The sequence below is a fragment of the Pithys albifrons genome, chromosome 1, assembly GCF_047495875.1.
Source record: "Pithys albifrons albifrons isolate INPA30051 chromosome 1, PitAlb_v1, whole genome shotgun sequence".
NCBI classification, from domain to species: Eukaryota; Metazoa; Chordata; class Aves; order Passeriformes; family Thamnophilidae; genus Pithys; species Pithys albifrons.
In genome coordinates, this window is record NC_092458.1 from 94,653,215 (window position 1) to 94,669,598 (window position 16,384).

Consider the following 16,384-nt stretch of genomic DNA (forward strand, 5'->3'; position numbering starts at 1 on the left):
GATGGAATAGCTTGTTCTGCTTCTTTGTTTGTTTGCTAAAAAAAAAAAAAGCCTGACAACAAACCCAACAACCACCTCAAAATGACAAAAAAAATGGTTTCTCTCTGAAAAAGCATTTCTGGCAGGAAAAAAAATAAAAATTAAGTACCTCACGAACACAGCAGGAAGATTGTTGGTTGTCTCACTCTGCTGGAATGCTTTACAAAATCTCTTACATCCCCATATGGAATAAAATGTCACAGTATTTCTTGACACTTCACCTATATACCTCAGCTGAGGGGTCATGTAAATTTTGTTCTCAGTTCTTCAGTGTGCTTTGATCTCTCTATAGTGTTTTTAAGGCAATTTTCAGACTATGGATTCTATTTAACAGACATAGATAGATTAACACAATGGAGAAAAGAGTAAAGGAGAGAAATATGGTTATCATGGATAACATTTTTAGAATTACCCTCATGAGTTATGCATTTAATCCCATGAAATTTCAGTGGGACTGATAATAAGCCCAGTATAAACTAGATGCTTTGCACCCAATAACCACACACCCTGCTACCCCACCCCAGCAGTGACAGGCTTCCAACCAGGGCTGCATCTTACTGAAATTAAATATTGGCCACAGACAACAAACATAAAGTGTCAGTGGACACAGCATTATCTAAGTCACTGGGTGTTACAGACATCACAAATGCATATAATGGTTTGTCCTACCTGTTTACTCGGGGCTTTTCATGGCCATAGTTCAATTCCTGCTCAAGGCCACAAAATGGAAACAAAATTTTTTGCAAGTCAAGTCAGCTGGGAGACTTTTAAGGGCCTATTCTTTCAATAAATACAATCATGTGAAATGAATACGTGAAACATTGTGGAGATGGCTGCTTTTATCCCCATCAGTACCTGTGCAGCTGATCAGTGAGAACTTCAGGAAGCTTGCAAGGTGGCCATGTAAGACATTATCACCCCAAACCTTTAAGAGTAGCCTAACCACAGTGTGAACTGACTGCAGTACACTAAAATTAGACAAGAGATTCAGGATGTATCATTTGGGTAGGACAACATAACAATTTTACACCACTTGTGACCAATCTGTTGCTGCTCATGTTATGCAATTAATGCCATTCACACATTAACAAAGGAAAAAAAGCAAAAGCCTCAAGCTTCACGGCTTTTCCTAAATGTGAGTACCCTGTTGCTCTGTTATTATAAAGACATTTCTATTGGTGTGGATGACTGATGGTTTATAAAGTACTAATTCCCAAAAGCTGCTTTAAAGCTCACATTTCACAGATTTTTTAACTCAAGTTCCATATTAGAAGAGGGGATTAGTGTCACTGTTATAGAGATTACTGCACATTAGTATAAAGACTTACAGAATTTTGAGTCGGTGCCATTGAAGCAGAGCACTGTGCTCTATGGGAAACTGCTGCACTTATAAATAGTTCATAATATGCTCAGAAATGCAACAAATCTGAAAATATCTCAGATCTAATTCATTATGGTAATATATTTAAAATTTAAAATAATGCATGCAGTGCATGCAGGGCTATTCTAAAACAGGGTGGAATTTTGACATGTAAGCAAAAAGACTGCTCTGATTTGCTTACAGATAAGTTGTATTTTTGTGCTAAAAGCTCAGCTACTCTGCTGCACAGACCAAATCATGACATTTGTTCATATATGGTTATTCTCAGATGCATGGAACCAAAAAAAAAAACCCCAAACCAAGACGTTACTCATTTGAAAGCTCTCTCCATCTGCCTAGAGTTTTATTAATAACTCATCACCATGGTATCACAGCATCTTAAGGAAAATAAAACACAGAGATAGTTGCTAGGCTCTCCAGCCTCTAAGGATAAAAGGGAATACTTCTTCAGGAAGAGTGGGAGAAACCATTTTGGACCTTTCCCTAATCTCTCTTGAGGGTGAAGCTCAGCCAAGAGCCTCATATTGTGTTCTGAAAACTGCAAGTATTGCGGCCATCACGCAGATATGTCACCCATCATCCAATTCTTTGCACTAACATTTACACAGAAAACAAAACAAAAAAAACCACAGAAGACCTCTGAAGGGACAAAACCTAAGGAAAAAGGGAATGGAATGAAGGAATGCATTGATTTCTTCAGCACTCCCACTTAACCCTCTAAAAGGGACTCTTGCACCAAATCACTGTTGCTCCCAATTGTATTAACCACAGTAAGCTGTATGCCAACATGCACTGAACTCTGTCCTGAAGAAGGACAGACTTGCCCTCACTGAGCCTACAGTGTTGTGCTCTAAATGCATCTGACATCAGTGGGGGAAAACAGTTCAATGATAGATCCTCTCCCCAGCTGTTTCTCAAAAATATGTTCAAATTTACTGAATCTGAGAAGTGCTACCTTTTCCCTGTAACACTGCACCCATCAATACTGAGAGAGAGGATGTTCTCATGACTTGGACAGGTTCAGGGTCTGGAAGAAATGGGTAGTCTGCACACTTGTAAACTTATCTGCTTCAATAAGTGAAGTCAGTTAAAATAAGCTGTACCATCTTCAGATTTCAGAGAAGCATCAAGCTTAAATGCAGTAAAACACTCATGTTTGCAGTGCACACCCCTTTTCAAAAAGCATGTAAAGGCTGCTCATGTCCAACTGTTGCCACACTATCATTCCATCAAAGAATGTGACGGCAAAAGGAAATCTGTAAAAACAACATATATGCTTCAGCAGTACAAAGGTGTGCTTCCAACTTACAAATAATTACAGTATTGACTGAAGTCATTCTAAGGCTAAAAAGCAATGCAGTCAGAAATCACACCTTTAGCTGGGACTCTGTTCTGATGAAGTGTCTCATGAGCAGGAAAGCTCTATAGAACCATTACGTCTTCTGTCAGGGAGACACATCAGCCGTGCAAAGTATCCAGCCCATCATCTGTGAGAGGGACAGCGAGTGGTTACACCATTTCCCTCCCTCTTTCCTTCCTTCAGACAAGAAACCAAACAGGGTTACAAAAAGAACCGTAGGATGTGTCAGATTCAACTCCCTATAGTCACCGCACTCATGACTTTGTTCACATGCAGAATTAACACAGAAAAGAGATTGTGCGGCTCAAGGGAGAGAGAAGACCAGAAGCACCAGAGAAGTGCCATCCCCACTGAAGGGCTGGCACAACATAGAGTCACAAGCAGCAGCCCTGTTGTACTCCCCCAGAGACTGCTATAGCTCACTTCCCTCTCAGAAGGGTCTTCACTCCTGCCTGGTCCTTATTATGCCTTTTATCATAATTTTTCATGCTCACAGTACTGCATACCAAAGCAGAAGTCTGTCACCCCCATTCAGGTCTCTCAAGTGGCCTCATGTAAAGTTACAAGAGCAGCTAAGCACAGCAGGAGACTGAACTTGTCCTTCAGTTGCTTAGCTAATTAGGACTAGCCAGCAACAAGCAGCCAGAAACTCCTTTTCTTTTTGCTAGACAGCTGTAGCTTTGAGAGGAAACGATTCCTGCAACATGAAGCTGTGTGCTCCTTAGGGTCCTCCTTTTAGGGTGAAAAAGAAGCATAGGTCAGGGTAAAAATCTCTGGAAGCAAACAAACAAATCAGCTAATCTAACCCTGCCTGTCAGGCCCGGGGCATTTTGTCCCTCTCTGTACCCAGAACATATACAACTAATTCTATTTTCTAGAACAGTAATTGTTGATTGATGAGTCATCTTTCCTGTAAATTTATTTTTTTAAGTGATTTTGGCATTGTTCCTTGAAATTCCTCTCTGGCTATGTAATGGAAATTTTGACCTCACACTCTAGTTTGTCTAACATCACAGATACTGAGATTCTGACTTTAGGAAGACCAAACAGTTGAATAAAGGATGCAATGAAGAAATCTGTAGCTTGAAAAGAAAGCAAGCTGTACTAAATAAACACTCAAGTAAATATTTAGCTGTATGGCCATTAGGTTACGTTCCTAATAATACAGCAACTCATTTATCATAATTAAGAATTCATGGGAGAAGCAGTTGCTTCCCTCTTCTCCCTCCCAAAATTGGTCATGTGGCCAAAGTTGTTGGCAATTAAAACTTGCAAAAATATATAAAAGTTTAGTTTTTTCCTTTAATTAGCAACTCCTCATATTAAAGTTTTGAAAACATACTGCAACTAGTAGCCAGAAAACACAAAGTAGAAAAATGGAAACCAGAAGAGAGTAGAAGGAAACCAGAAGCACCAAAGAATACATGCATAAGATAATTATTGCAGAGGGTAGCATAACACTTTTCAGATAGCAACCACCAAGAATAAGGGTTTTTCATCTCCCCATTTGTTGTTACAGTAAAATCAGAAGTGAGCAATTCAGATCTATAGAAAAACCCTGTGAGTGAGCTATCAGCCAGAGGCAGCAAGGAACGCAGCTGCTGCTGGCTGGTAGGGAGGAGGTTATTCCCCAAGAATTCACATAGTAGGAATTCACAGGACTCTGCAGGTGCACGAAAACAGCCAGAATGAAATAATATAAACATGGGACTTGTGAGAGATAGGCTTTAACCAATTGAAGTATCTGGCATGGTGGTGTGTTAACTCTTTTAGCCAATAAGCTGTAGTCCTAACCCTATATTAACTGTGTGCTTTGTGTAATAAAATGTCTTCACTATAAACTTCATAAGCTTGTTGGTGAAGTCCTTTCTCTCCGCCGAAAATTGTTTACTTTACCCATTTTTCCTCCATTTGGGGGCAATGGGGAAAGATCATGGTAGTTCACATTTCTCAGCAATGCAGAGTTCAAAACATGTGATGAAGAACTTGGAATTTTGAACTGCCTTAGTCCCACAAGAAGAATCTGATGGATCTTCATAGAAAGAATAAAAGTGAAAGCATTTGATAACTACTTTAATTTAGCTAAAATATCATTTAATAAACAGAAGAGAATCTCCTCCTTTCACTCAGCCTGCATTCAGCAGGCAGGAAGACCCTTCAGCACTCAGAAACAGAGGGGTGCTGCTAAGCACCTGCTGGAGGCTCTAGGCAGTGATTTTAATCAGCCAGTTATAATCACCATGGTAAGCTAAATCTATGAATTGCCACATTCATGACTCACAAAGGCCAAGCTTATTTAAAATGAATTTACACTCATGCCTATCTTCCAAGGGACATGACAACATGAGCTTCAAATTATGCACTCTTGGCAAAACTCTAAACAAGATTTCTCAAATGACAACACCATTATGGTCTCTGCTAATTCTTCATGGCCGTGCCAGAGGGCATCCCACTCTATCCCACCCATGCCTATCTTGCACCACCCATCAGTTTTCATTCAGGCCACTCAAAGGAGAGAGTATTTGGAAAGGAGTTCTGTGGCTGCTCTAACCACAGGGCAGCCCACAGCAGTCTCTGCATGGGCTTCATTACAAATTACCAACTTATACAGCCAATTTAAGCCACGGAGAACACAGCAACTTTGCAACTTTGAAGACAGTCACTGCTCTTCCCCATCAGCACGGCACTTTGAATGGAAACTGTGTGCCCAACAGTCCCTGTTGCTGCTGGGACTCCAGAGAGCTCTGCAGCTGCTTCAAAACCCATAGGAATGAATGTTCTCTGTCTGGTGATTTGATGGAACAAGTTAACATGACTTCTACAGGTGTGACGGCTGACTGATAAGGTTTCAAAAATACTTGTGAAAATATGTAAGTGAAAAAAAAAGAAATCAATGTGTTGCAACATTGTCAGCTTCTATCATAACCTTAATGAGGTTCCAAAAGATGACGGCCTGGTAGCGAAGGGGGTGGGTAAGAAGAGAAACAAGACAGTAAAATTATCTGTTTGTTACCTTTCTGGTCTCAACAATTAATCTTTCATTTGGTAAAACCCTTTCAAATATGAAAAGAAAAATCTTCTCATTTCCACATAGAGAACATTTATGAAAAACAAACAGCTCAAACTTTCTGAGAACAGGTAACAGCCAAGTTGAAACTGTTTCTATATACATTAATGGCTCAGAGATGGCTGATGATTAGGAAAATAATGCCTGGGGTGAAATATAGAGAATTTTAATACCATCTAGTACGGACTCTCTTACATACAGTCATTAGTGGACACAGGAGAAAAATGGTCAAAAGCTTTCTTATTCCACTGATGCAATTTTAAGTAAAGCATTTCTGAAGTCTCCTTATCATTCTCTTGAGCTTTACAGGCAAACTTTCACTCATTCAAATGTGAGTCTATACTGGGGGTGATGAGTGTTCTTTCCAGTGACAAACATACAAACATTATTAGCAAATCTGGGCAGAATATAAGGAAAAAAAAAACATTTAGCATCTGTGTAGTTATTTCTGCTGCTAAGGAAACTTCCACCAGATGTTCCTAGATGTTACCTCAGCTGTGTCCCAAACCACTGTCACAGCTGCTGTCTTTCTCACTGAATATCAGTGGTAACTGAACTAATCTTTCATAAAATACTCTAAACATCCTTGAAAAACTCCTTTTTAAGGAATTACACCACCCACAAAAAGCAATTTGTAAAAACCCTGTAATTACATGATTGAATAATGTGAAATTCCGAAGTTATTTAATATATAGGGAATATCAAATCTATACAAAAATTTATTGGAAATGATGATATTGTTCATAAACACAAGTACTGAAACAACAACAGAAATAATGGTCCACAAAAACTACCAGAACTAAAGAGGGAAAAGGGAAGAAAAAACACTGTTATCAAATGCACCTCTTCATCAGGAAGACTAAAATTCTTCCATGAGACCTTCCTCATAAATCAAGAACGGAAATTATTTTCTGTGTTCAGTTACTGAAAATCCTATCAGCCTATCACTTTTACTGTATGCAAGATCTGCTCACCCTGAGCAGCTGTGGAAGTATTGCACTTGTATCCAGTGTGGGTAGGGGGGCACACACAAAAAAAAAAAAATAAAAAAAATCAAACCACCAAAAAACCCATGCACAAACACAAAAAAACCCACCCACCACAAAGAGAAAGACCACAGAGATCAAATCTCCTTACTCTAACATTTTCTATTCTGTAATTTTAAAAATCATCCTAAACACATAAGCAATATATAGTATCTGTGTATGACCTAAAGTGATCTAAAAAGAAGTATCTTTGTAGAACTGCTAGCGTAATCCAGTTATCTGGATTATACTCAACAGTCATTATTTTAAAAATGTAAAAGGAAGTAATAATTACTTATTCCAAAATCTCTCAAGTTATTCCCCAGACTCTGTACTTTCAGCCTAAAAACCTTTTCTAGTTATTTCCTAGGTATGTTGCACTACACTATGTAATGTAGAAAAAAAATACAATAAAAACATCAGAAAAGCAAAAAATGCATGGATCTGTGTTACCACTATGCTCCAGCAGATACCCTGGGTGACCCCGGACAAATCACTTACTCACATTCCCACCAAAAATGGAGAAGGCTCCAGATTCTGAAAAATGACTGTCAGACCAAAAAATGTTTACAGAGCAGCTTGTAATCATCAAACAGAGGGCTCTGCAAATGGAAACTATTACAGCATGTGCAGTGTTCTAGCCATGAGTTCAGAAAAACCCCAGAATAACAGAAAAAAGAACCTTTACAATCATGACTCGGCACATGTTTCAAATAGAAATGAAACTCCTGTTTCTTTGGGGTAGCTCTTTGATTTTTCATCACTTATACCTAGTGTAAGTAAAGACTAGATCTATAAATAAGAAAAATAAATCAGAAGGTTATCCATACCAGATCATATGAAAGCTATTGAAATACTTTGCAAACTGCAGGCACAGCAAGGTTCTTGGAAAGAGGCAGCATCTAGTACCAGATTTAATTTCTAGAGCTAAAAGTCAGATTTCCAGGTATTAAGGTCTTCAGGTTTTAGACACCTTAGTAAAGTCAGGGATAAAAGGAAAAGAAGCACTTTTCATAAAAGGGTGAGATTCAGAAGGGGAAAAACAATGTATGTTCAGGTCAGGATGCACAAAGCACATACTAACCCTGGATGCGACAGATGGAATGAAAAGCCTTTGCCTTGGTTTTGTATACAAGAAATCAAAATAAGTCACTGTTTATTTGCAGATGAGAAATCAAGATATGTCTGTTTGTAGGAAGGGAGGATGTCACCATCTGAAAGGAATCCAGAAAGATGTTTTTTTCTTCTCCTCCTTGCTACAATTCCAATGCAGGAACAAAGAAACCAAATGCCACTCTTTCCTAGGAAAATGCCTGTTCAATCAACAAATACATTCATCAATTACAAAGTTGTTGCCTAAAACCAACTCAACATTGTTTCCAAACACATAGCATAAGCAAAGCAAAAACCTACTATTTTTCCAATAATTATTTTTTATTACAAAAATCAGCTATACCCTTCAGTCAACATGTAAATCTAAACAGCCAACAGAAATAAGCATTTTCTCTCCACATGTGAAATGAATGTTCAGCCTAACAACTCAAAGCATCAGAGTGTCTAACACCATTGGTTTCTCCCAATGTTCATCCATGCTGCACATCTGACAGTTGTTTCAAAGAAAATCTGGACTGAATAACATGATTCAGATGTTAAGAGACTGACAATAAACAGCATTTTAGTACAGCTCAGTCATAAACCAGCAAGCTTTCGTACTGCATGTCCACATTAGGAAAAATGAAATGGTTTCTTCCGAGAACAACACTCTGGGTGTTTGACCCATGTTCCTGCAATGAAAACCAGGGGAAATTTGTTTTCCTGAGTTCCCTTGTTCCTTAACATTTAAAATCAGTCATACATAATAAAGTATAACTACTAAAAGAAAAAAAGCCCAACTTTTATTTTAAAATCTTATAAAAATAATTTTGAATGGATTACTCATTTTTGTCATTTTTAATAAAACCATTTTATGATGTTGTTATTCTTAAAGAACAATGTTCCTACAAGAAGTAAAAACAAAGCCATAATATGTTTTTTTCAAAGCTTACTAAGTGGATTAGGTGGCCTATGATAAATGCAAAAGCCATTCCAGTGCAAGCATGTCAGGATGCTAACATAAATGATAGGCCTACCCATGCAAGAAGGCAGCTACAGAGCTCTGGGAAGTGAACAAAACACAAAGACTTCTTCCACATTTTATAAGGACCTTCCTTATCTTTCTTCACATCTCTGCAGATAAGGGTCTTTTGGTTTATAAAATGGATGAAAGGACAGACAGTGTAACTGCACTCACTGTGTTGCTCCAGTCTTCTAGGCTATGGTGGACAGATGAATTTATCCTGCTGTAAAAAAACCCCTTCACAAATGCAAATATCTATCACATCACACCATTAGCAGATGGTGATTATAAAATGTCTATGAGGGAGGTTTGGGTGTGCTTAGTCATAGAGTTCCCAAGAAAACACAGAGTACTATGCATATGTTGCCACAATGATGCATAATGTCCAAAATTCCAAGCTGAAAATAGATTTCAGAACAGAATTTGAGCAGAATTGTCAAAACCAGCAGAACATAGCAAAACAACAAAAAAAAAGCATGAATGTAAACTTGCCTTATTTTTGTAATCTTTCTGTGGCTAATGGTTATAGATAGAGATGAGATCCAGAACTAGGTGGCCGCTAGTCTGACAATACATCTGCTTCTCAATGCTCAGTAGAAGTCAGTTAGAAGTGATAACCTTCCTCAGTCAGTCAATCCATGTTACTGATGGTGGGATCTTTTTATTACTTAATTATTTAATAGTAGTTCTTTTATTGTTAATTGATGTGGTTTATGCAAATTTTATCCACTACTGATACAGATCCATAAATTACTTTAAATTATAGTGCTGTAATTGGACAGTGTTGACATGAAACTTGAGTAGTGTAGGAATTTCCAGAGGCATGATGCCTGGAGCCAAAGTTTAATTTCAGCTCTGAAGCCGACTCCCTTTGTACCTTTAGGCTACTCATCTCCATTTCCTCCTCTCTAAACCTGCCTCCCAGGATGGTATAAACATGAATCCTCTTACCACTGTCTCCTGAATTCCAGATACAATCAATATCGAGCCAGTTTCACTTGGGCAAAACTGCAGCTGCATTTAAGAAGCACATATTCCACCATGCCTGTCAGAAGTGGTCTCACAGAACACCCAAACCTAAGCTGTGCAATTTTTAATCTCTGTCTTTAAACCACTGAGGCTGCTCAGCTTTCACACAGATCTGTTGCGCTGTGCCTTCCCTGCCAAGCGTGCTCAAGAGACAGCCAGGTGATAATCTACGTGTCCCCGCCTCTGCAGCCCCCACATGCAGAGCAGAGACCATCAGTGGTCGTGAGCAGGCATCCTGTGCCTGGAGTCACCTCTGCTCAGAGGGTGTATCTCCCTTTTCCCACACAAGCCACAGGGCAGGTCAACACTCCTCAAGCCAGCCAAGCTGCTTGCATGAGCACTCCCTAATCGTTTCCACCCAAGGCAATTAGCACAGATGAGCTCCTTCAGCTTTTTTGGTTGAGCCTGCTTGTTCCGACCAAAACAGGCCAGAGAACAATTGCAGCTGAGAAAGTAGGAATGAGAGGGTAGAAGAATATTGCGAGAGATGTGTGGTAAATTCTTGTATGTGACCAGCACACCATTAATCAATGCCCAAGGACTTGTTCAAATTATGCAGCTGACAGATGTACTCCCTCCCTGTGTCTTCATGTCATTCATATGACTTTACACTCATGAGACTCCCTGTGTACCAGATTTGATCACCTCGATCTCTCTGTTTAAGTACTTTTTTATGTTGAGATCCCAAGTTGGTTTTGGCATCAAAATCAAGAAAATAATTTCAGGCAAATGTTATTTAAGAGACTGGTTTTTTATGTGACACTGAACAGCTTTACATTGTAGAGCAAAAGGAAAGGGAAGCTACTGGATGTATTGTAACTGGAAAGTGCCATTACTTTCCATCTGGTAACCTGGCAATTCCAGAGGTATCACAGCAGGCATGTTCCTGTCCCACCTCCCCGCTCAGTATTTCATCACAGTCATCATCACCCTCCTGTCTGGCCATTAGGATCACTTCAGTATATACTGCAGGCTAAAATCTTCACTGACTAATTTCAATCCTTAACTCCAGAGCTGTGAGACAGCTTGTGAGTGAATGTCCAGTTTTAATGACAAGACCAAGTGATAGAGAAACTGTTCTCACTCTGAGAGGCAAGCTGTTCCTTTAAGATCCAAGGCCAGTTTCAGCAAGTTAGTGTTGGGAAAAGAGCCGCCAGAAAAAATAATTAAACCTACATCACTTATTTAATACACAAAAAAGAATAAATCTGCTGCTGTCAGTTGTAAGTTCGTCAAGGTCTGACTGTTTCTGTACCAAGTATTTTGCCAGATCCATTAAAGAAAATGAGGACAAAACCAATGCACGTGCATGGATGTGCCCAGACACACACTGTTTCTTCACTTACATCTCAGGGCAAGATCCATTTCAACTATCTGCTAATTACCATCCTGGAAAAGATATTATATTCAGATTTTGTAATTGTTATTAAAAAACTCAAACAAACATATATGTATTGTTAACACATGACAAAATAGGAGCATCTCAGAATTATGTGAAACCTACCAATTCCTTCATTTCGTCAAAACAAGACGGGCTGTCTGCTCATTACCGAAAGCTGGTTGTTTTTACTGACACAGTGTTACAATCAAGACATTAGAAACCCCCTGTTACTGACTGCAAACCACAGACCCAAATGTTTAAAGAATTAATGCTTTCACCTTATTCTAAATGGTTAAATTTGGTTTCAGTAGGCAACTTTGCCAGGTCACAAAGACCAAAGGAACTCAGACATCAAATCTTTCCACTATACATAGAATTTGTTAGCAAACTCATACATATTTTCCATCCATTTATGTTCACTGGCACCAAAGCACTGAGAGATTATGAACTCCTTTCCCCTTTTCTCCCAAAGCAACATCCTCTTCAACGTTCATTACCTAAACTGAAAATAGTTATAGGACAACTAAAAGCAGTAACATATCTAAACCAAATATATTAGTCAACAATTGATTATATTAAAAATGTGATACTCATTTGAGAATATCCTTATAAACCCCTAAGAAATCCCACGGCTTTTTATGAGTCTTTTAAGCTGTAATCAATTTATAGCATAGAAACTGAGTCAGCTGCTATGTAATTAAGGCTCCTCATGAGAAGTAAAGCTTTGCAATGACTCAACGTGCATTGTTCTCAGCCTGCATGAGCCTGTGACACTGCAATCACTACCAAGAGCAGCTCAGAGTCTTCCATCAAAAATCCACAGGAAGACATTGTCACCTTCCCCTCCTACTCAGAAATTCTCCTTATTGCTCTGTTAGAAAATGCACTCTACCTTTCTCTGCTGCAGCTACTGCCTTCCAAACACAATGCCCACCTTTTGATACCTATGGGCAATTAAATGCTTCTACTATAATTGTGACACCTCCATGCCTTTATTCCTCTTTTCTTCCCAGTGTGCTGCCAGGCTGTGGGATCCTAACCTAAAATAGTCTTGAACACCTCCACAGAAAGACTCCCCCTGCTCTGAAATGCTTGATCTCCTCTTAATATTCTAGATGAGGTTGGCAGGAGAGACTACACTGTGATTTAACTCTCAGTTCTCCCTTCCTCCACACCCTGCTGTGCATTGTCCCTGTGCCCACATGTCCAGACCAGGGATGCTGGCAGGAGGGATGCTGCTCACTGCTGCAGAAGTGAGAGCTCATCTGTACGGAAATGCAGAAACCCTCCTGTGAAAAGCCTTCCCTTTGCATTTGGAAGAGACTTTGGTTTACGTAAAGGCTAATTTTCCTATTCAAATGGGAAACAAGCAGAAAATCCAACACATGAGTAAAAACTAATGTGCGTGCAAGTTCCCATGCCTCGTGAATAATTATTACCTGCAGTAACAGGCCATGCAGAGCCTGCTCCTCTCTCTTTTTCCTTCCCTCCCACCCCTGCCCTGCCCCTCCTTTGTTTCCCTTTTTTCTCTTTTCTTCAATTATAGCATCAAAAGAAAACTAAGACCTCTTGGAGATATAAATGAGGCACTTCTGCTCTGGAACAGTATCAGCATCTGGACACCTGGCAAAATATAGTTCAACACCTATTGTACCTATTCCTCCACCCCCCTGACAGCACACATGAAGAGTCTTGCCTTACTTCTTATTTACTAACAACAAGTAAAGCCAGGAGTGTTCAGAAGTCCATTTCAATGGATTTTGTTCTGGTTACATTACAACAGATTGCTTTGATCTGGGGGAGGGAGGAGGAGAGGAGCAGAGAACATCTTAAGTTCACAGAGCTAAAAGCCAAGATGCACAAAACTGAAGCATTCCAAAGTTAAAAATAATCGTCTTTAAACTGCAAGAGCAGAGCTGTAATTTTGAGCAGTACAGCATGACATCATGGCTTATGTGGGGCCAGCTCAATAAATCAAACTGTCCCTAATTAGAGATCATACTGCAAATCTACATTATTTGAACGAATAATTAAAACAGGACAGTCCATAACACAAGCCAGATATGTTTACTAAAATATGTTTTCTTCAAACTTTTATGTTCACTACTGCTTACAACACTTTTACATTTAGTAAATTACAGACCCCTAAGCTTTTATTTTAGGCTGACTTCACTTTCAAGGAATTCTTCAATTAACTTTACATTGCTTCAAGCTCTTCATCCAATGAGAAAACAATCTGTGGTTTCTTCCTTCTTCTAGTGCCAATGGCTGCCCTCCACGTTTGACTTGCAGACTTACTGTCTTTTTAGAGCCAGGGTCTGTTTGTCTAACATCAGCCTAGTTGTCATAGTATTTTGACAAGTCCTCTGTAAAAGGAGAACAAACCTTTGTGGTGGTTAAACTGCTAAGAATAATGAAGGTTGTTCTCACAATCTCAGCAGATAAGTGCCAAAATTAAGGAATATACATAGAGCTGAAAGTTCTGACTACCTCAGTTGCCCTTCTTTTCCACCTACAATTTTTTTCAATTCCTGCTTTTCTCAGTTGCTTTTCTAAGATGTGTGCTTTCCTTCAAATCTAAAAGCTATAACATGCTCAAACACTTACAGCCTAAAAACCCCCAGTGCTATCAAACATTACTATCTGTAGATGGTCAGGATGCCTCTGGAATTGTTGGAAATGCTGTGGAGACTTTGACTATCAGTTACATCTACATAATGTTAAATCAAGAGCCAAAGAGCTTGGTAAAAAGCATGAGCTGAACAAAAGAGACAGAATTCACTCCTAAACTGCACATTTTTTCCTCCTAGAGCATGAGACATTTGTATGGAATTTTTTAATCCCAGATTAAAAATTCCTTTTCCCTTCTGACATTTGACTTCATCAATGGACTAACATGCAGAGCATTAAAAGAACTGTAAAGGCAAGGACTGAGAAGCAAAATGTTTGACATTCTCACTATACAAAAATGAGAGATATGTCTGTTAATGCAGTATTATGTTGTGCAAATATTTTTCTATAGAACGTTAACCAAGCACAAACATTGAGAATACATTATTAATACACAGATTTTCAGGTAAAAAAATCCAGAGAGTTTTAAAGGAATCAAAGCACATGAAATATTGTATGCACTGCAGAGCAGTATTTATGAAGGTATGACAAAGGAATCTTCCTCAACCACAGCCACCATGATCAGCATATGCTTAAAAAGGAACATACCTTTCAGACTTCCATTTGAATCTCTGCTACAATAAATATGCATCAAACCTGTAATTGATTTATTCTTTTAATTTAAAACTGTCTTTGTGGTCAGAAATATTATGACTGACCTCTGTTAACTTATTTCAGAGCCATAGTCATTCCAATTCCCTTACATTCTCAGTGTGCAGTAACGGATTTCTCAGAAATAAAAAAAGAAACTCCAACTATTTGGACATCTTTCTGAAAGCAACAGTGAAAATTAAGGAAGGAGCCTTCCCAGGAAGTATCTTTTGCAATGTGTGCTTTTAAAGCACAATGCTTACAGAATGAAATACTTCAGTTCTCTTGTGTAAACTTGTACAAATTGTTTGCTATTGATCTTTTGAGTCATATTTTGGCAGTATACTGGTATCCTTGTAGAAAATATAAGTGTAGTAGAACAAGTGATGTAATCTGCATCCATATTTAACTAATTTTTTCCTTTTTAGTAGTTAAATTTATCTTTCAAAATAAATAATCTGAACTCCATAATGAACGTCATAATGAAAACCTTCAGAAGAGATTGCTTGTTTGTAGGAACATGTCTCCCTTAAGTCAAAGGACAGAACTCAGATGAAAGAAGGCAGTGTTTCTATCTGTACTCAAGATGTAGGACTATTAACTATTTTCTTAACTGAATGACATAAAGTGACTCCATAAAACCAGTGCAAAAAGTGATCTTAGGGAATTGAAATCTAGTTTTTTTCACAGTGGATTTTTCTTTCTTCCCTGCCACCAAGCTGCTATCTATTCAGAAACAAAACAAAACAAAAGAAAAAAAAAAAACAAAACCAAAAAAAATACCACTCCCCCTAAAAAACACAGACACACACACAAAATAAATAAATAAATTGCACTGTAGCAAGGCTATCCATACTGCCCAGGCTTGTGCTGTGTATGCAGTACATATCCACACACTGCATGCCAATGTGGCCCAGAGCAGATGCTACAATGTCCAGGGTTCTGGTCATCTGTGGAGTACTTAGGATGGCAGTTTGGACAAAGGTGCAAAGAGCATATGGAGGCAGGCAGCTGACAGAGTGAAACTAATGCAATGTTCTTGCCTGGTAATTACAGCTGTGCTCAGCCTCAAACTCTCAAATATGGTAATTCTTTAACCAACAAATGAGATTGCTAGGAAAAGACAACAGTGAGTGAGAGAAAGTACATAACCAAGAGTGTGTGCAGGAGATGGAACCCAAGTGTTTTACCCCTTTCCCTCCTCTCAGGTTTCTCCCATCAACTGAGAACCACTACCCAAAGGTTTGAATCTCTTCCAAACATGGTTACTCTAACAACATGGTCAAGATCAATATGTAGAAAACAAGTATAGGAATCAGTGTTTTCTTATCTCTCTGAAGCAGTGACTGATGCCAGCTTTTACATACCCTTTCCTCACTCTTCATGCCACCAGTGTCAGTGCCTCTACCCTATTCTCACACTGCCTTCCATTTTCTCCTCATTCCTGCCTGGTATCCAGTTACATGGGGAGCAGTAAAGATGAGGATGAACACCATACACTCACTTCTGGGAAACTACAAGCTTTGTCTCTTGAAATAAAGCATCTGAAACTCCAGAGTTCATGTGAGAACATCCCTAATGGCCCTTCAGATAGAATGGCAAGGAAAGAACATATGTAACACTTGAGAGAAATTAAAATCATCACAACTTGCAATGACTTTATTAGAGGCTGAAACCCACATAAAACCTGTTTCAGTAAAAAGCGAGAGATTTTTGCCTTGCATT

At 38.8% G+C, this 16,384-nt stretch overlaps 2 protein-coding genes across 5 annotated transcripts in view; one reads left to right on the plus strand and one right to left on the minus strand.

Annotated features, from left to right (window-relative positions):
• The window catches only part of CMSS1 (cms1 ribosomal small subunit homolog), a 225,945-nt gene that overhangs the window by 95,309 nt on the left and 114,252 nt on the right, over positions 1 to 16,384 (minus strand). The gene's annotated exons all lie outside the window — the stretch shown is intronic.
• Positions 1 to 16,384, plus strand: part of LOC139680995 (filamin A-interacting protein 1-like) — a 122,621-nt gene that overhangs the window by 62,719 nt on the left and 43,518 nt on the right. The window lies entirely within an intron of this gene.